The 4,228-nt window shown below is 41.4% G+C and overlaps 1 protein-coding gene across 6 annotated transcripts in view; it reads left to right on the forward strand.

Annotated features, from left to right (window-relative positions):
• The window catches only part of qkia (QKI, KH domain containing, RNA binding a), a 72,870-nt gene that overhangs the window by 38,752 nt on the left and 29,890 nt on the right, over nt 1-4,228 (forward strand). The gene's annotated exons all lie outside the window — the stretch shown is intronic.

Consider the following 4,228-nt stretch of genomic DNA (forward strand, 5'->3'; position numbering starts at 1 on the left):
TCTGTTGTTTTTTTCTGTTGTTTTTCTTTCTTCTTCACTGAGTGACACCTTTTTTGGAGTTGCATTTTTGCATTTTTTTTAAATCCCCCCCCCTTCTCCTTTTGTCTGTACCTTCCAGTTGCTCTGATTTGCCAGGCAGTGGTGCTATATTCCATTGCATTTACATAAGGCAGAAGTGCATTTCATCTTCATATGGGAAACAACTTTTCTACGCACACGTGTGCGCACACACACACACACACACACACACACACACACACACACACACGCACAGTGCATCGTAACAGAAAAAGGGTTCATACACACATATGTACACAGATTTTCAGCTGAGTCATAATCTTAGAAGCTCCAGTTTGCTGCAGGGCCAACATTTTTTTTTCCCTCCTTTTTTATGGCCTCTCCATTCGTATTTTAATTTCTATCTCTTCTACTCATTTCCCTTGGAGTGCGTTCATTATCAGAGAACAAGATGAAGACACTGTGCTATGGTTCTTTCTTTGGAATTAGATCCAGAAGTAGTTTTAAATGAGAGTGAACACACTCAAGCATGTACAAACCCACGTGTGTACACACACACACACACACACACACAGTCACACTCACACTAGAAGTTTGTCTTAGCTCATTACATGAATCTATGATTAGCTTCATAATCTGTTACCATCTTAAAACCTAATGATGTGTGCCAGTTTGTTTGGAGGGACCTGTCAAAGGCCCTGCGCAATTACTACCCTAACAAAGGCCCAATACAGTTAAATTATATTTTGGTATAAATGTTTATTTACTCAGTGTTTTGATATGGGATGACGTCAGGGAATGACCCAATATTTAAAATGTTTCACATGCTACTCCAATTAAATTATAATAGACTACACTGTTCAAGTTTATATATTAACTGTAATGTTTGGTTAGAGATAGGGAAAAGATAATGAGAGAAAAAAAAACACTCATTGATTTTTACATCCCTCACTGCTTCCACTGTCAATAAATCACAAGAATCACTCGTAGGTTTGCTCCCTGTACCCCAAAATCTTTTGGATGGCCCGAGTGTGTCATAACTGGCTCAGTCCCAGACGAAGCTTCAGCCGTAGGCTCCGGTCGCTGCATCCTCAACCTCAGTATTTTCAGCTTGATGCCCTGTGGCAGCAGAGGAAGCCGCGGGAGCAGCTTAGCCAGCGTGTTTATTCAGGATCCATTAGCGGCAGCGTTTTTATGCTCTCAATAATTCAGCTGGTTGCTCCCTCCTGGGCCGCACTGCCTGGCGGGGAGTCGGCTCACTGGAGCTGTGCGATGGGAGAGAGTCAAGCGGAGACTGAAAGAGAGAGAGAGAGAAGCAGAGTAAAATGAAGAACAATGGTGAGAGAAGAAAAGCAGATCAAGTAGAAAATAAGGAGGAAAGAAGCGGGTGAGGCGAAAAATGTGGCACTTATCAAATATAATGCTTATAATTAGGAATGTCTTGATTACTTTTTCACTTCCTATCACTTTCATGTGCTTTGTAATTTTGATTTGCTATATTTTATTTTTTACTACATAATACAGCTTATATTTGACACCTAGCCTATAATAACCCTGCATTACAGATTTCCTTTGATTGTTTCCTATAACATTTTGTGTGCAAATTATTTTGACTGCTGTCATTTAATTCTTCCCATAAGAACTGTTCAAGCCTGCTGTCACTGAATACTGATATCCCCAATCCTTTCTGAGAGCTTCGTTAGCCACGGCCATACAATGTATTTTCTCTTTTATTCTATATTTTCTTTTAAAAGATAAATGAGTATCTACTACTACTATAGGTAATTTTGAGCACAAAGATACAGTAATTGTTTCTATATCACATGTCTAAGTCACTGTGGTATAAATAACTTTTAGTCTGAGGATTTTTCTAAATTTTGCCAGTTGTAAATGCCTATATAGCTTAAAAAAATTAGAAAGACCTGCAGAAATATTTATAGAATGAAAAATGGTGAAATAACCAAATCCACCTGTGTATGTAAGTGGGTGGGACTTTTTAGCTCAAATAATGGGAGACTGAAGTAAGGAAAACAGGATAATAACCTGCCCCAAGACTGCACGTCATACTCTGATCAAACAAGACCACATTTAAGGTGACAGTGACTGAGAGAAGTTACAGGAACCTATTTGCACTTTGAGACTATGGGACATCCTGTTTTTCACATGTTTGTTGAGAGGCCAGGATGGATTACAGAGGACTTCTTTTAAGGTGTTTATGACACCATTACATTCAGCCCTCTTCCAGTCTATTTGGGAGGTTGTTCTTTAAACACTGCCCTAAGGGATGAAGCTGTATGCTATGTCCTTCATCAGTTGTAAGAAAAAAGGCTCCTGGAGCCTTATTCCAATCAAACTTCACTCATCTAATGTGGCAGCTGGAGTCCCCCTGGTTTTCACTCTTACAGTCATGCTTAATGCAAAACAACAGCAGGAACAAAAGCAATTAAATTACAGGTACGTTATATCGACCATTGCGCAAGTAGAATAGGAATTTCCCTCCCTTTTGAAAAAACAATTCCCTAATTCTATTTTGGCTATCACGCAGTGTGAGATTACAGTTGAACAGCTGTTGTAGTTTAAGCCAAGCTGTCATTTCAGACTTCCACTTTAAGAAAAGCTCTATGGCAAATGTCATTTCACCTAATAGCTAAAATTGTGGTATCAGCATGGTCACTAGAAGAACAGAAAAGGCCTCATGCTTGGACCTTTTACTTTTGCCAGCCAATAGATAGTGCCACAGCACAGCTCCCACATTTTAGTGCTTAATAACCAATGTGTGACATTGGCAGTCGGTGTGTTGGACTTGATTTGCCAGTTGGCGCTGCAGCAAGCCCATTTGTTTTGTTTAAAGTTTAAGCTGACTTGTGTTTTTTTTTTCCTCATCTTCTGGTTTCTAATTACTTGACCTAGCACAACTGAAAAGCTTGAGTTTACAGGGAGCTATTATGTTTATGAGAAAAACAGAACAATGTCCAGGTGTTACTTTGGTGCCTTGGGAATTATTAGCTGCAAATGGCTTGGAGAGAGACAATGGTTCAGGAGCCTTGGATGGCAAATAGCACGAGGTGTTGCGGCCCATGCAACATTATTTACTGGAGCTATAATTTTTATATATTTTTTTTTTATGTTACGGTGTGCTGTAGTATGGTTTCTTTCTCCTCGTCAGCCCTACTTGCCCTCACTTGTCCTTCCATGCCCCTGTAGCTCCCTACTGCACCTGTTTGGTCTGCTGGCATTTAGCCTCAGTTGCATTGACCCCAGTTCGGAGCGTCCTCTAGGATCAAAGGAGAAGGGACTGTTCAGAGCGGCAGAGGCAGAGTTGAAACAGTGCAAATAGTTAAATTTATGAGTGTTGGAGTGCAACATTGCCAGGACAAAAGCGCATTGCCACATAGCCCAAAATCCTATTGAGGCAGCGATGTGGTATATTAAGTAGGACTGACCTTCAGCCACAACAGCAAGGATCGGAAGCTCTGTGTGTGCAAATGTGCACCATATTATGTGTCCTTGAGCAATGCAATAAATCGCTTCCAGCTTCAGGAGTGTACCTGACCCTGGCCTGTAGTATAACTTCCCCGTGGAAGGGGACAGACGAAATGATGGTATAAATAGGATCAATAAAGTGATATGTGAACAACCAGATTGAACTGCCACTCTTGGTTTTAGTACAACCTAAAAAAGGGAACAGAGAGTCTGAAGAAAGACTTCTATTTCTGTAACCTTTTTTGCATGTGGTGTCATCCATGTTGAGAATTGAGGCCTTAAAGTTTATTGGGCTCAGTTCTCAACATGGAACACCACTCTCTATTGAGAGGTGTGAAAGCCACCCGGCAAACAGGTGCTGTACAGACGATTGAAGTCGGGCAACATGACTGACTAGCAAGTCTTTCCTCTCTGATCCTATTCTTAGATGTTGTTTCTAGATGCAGTGTCGGTGCTATCAATTCATGCTGCATATTTTTGCCAGAACCGATTACCCTCTGGTATGTGGTTATTGCCATGCCATTTGATGTCGGCCAGTGCGGACATTCTATGCAAAGGCCTTCCCAGTATTCCCTTTAGCACTCGCCTCACCCCCCCCTCTCTTTTCTCACCCTCCCACTTTGAGCCCCTCCACCCTCCCTTTCTCGTGTTTGTCATGCTGTCACTTTCTCTCAGAGGGCACACAGTGACCTTGTTCACAGGCAACCATGCTGGTGTGAGCTGCGTG

The sequence above is a fragment of the Morone saxatilis genome, unplaced genomic scaffold (assembly GCF_004916995.1).
Source record: "Morone saxatilis isolate NCDOM2014 unplaced genomic scaffold, NCSU_SB_2.0 Contig3, whole genome shotgun sequence".
Classification (NCBI taxonomy): domain Eukaryota; kingdom Metazoa; phylum Chordata; class Actinopteri; family Moronidae; genus Morone; species Morone saxatilis.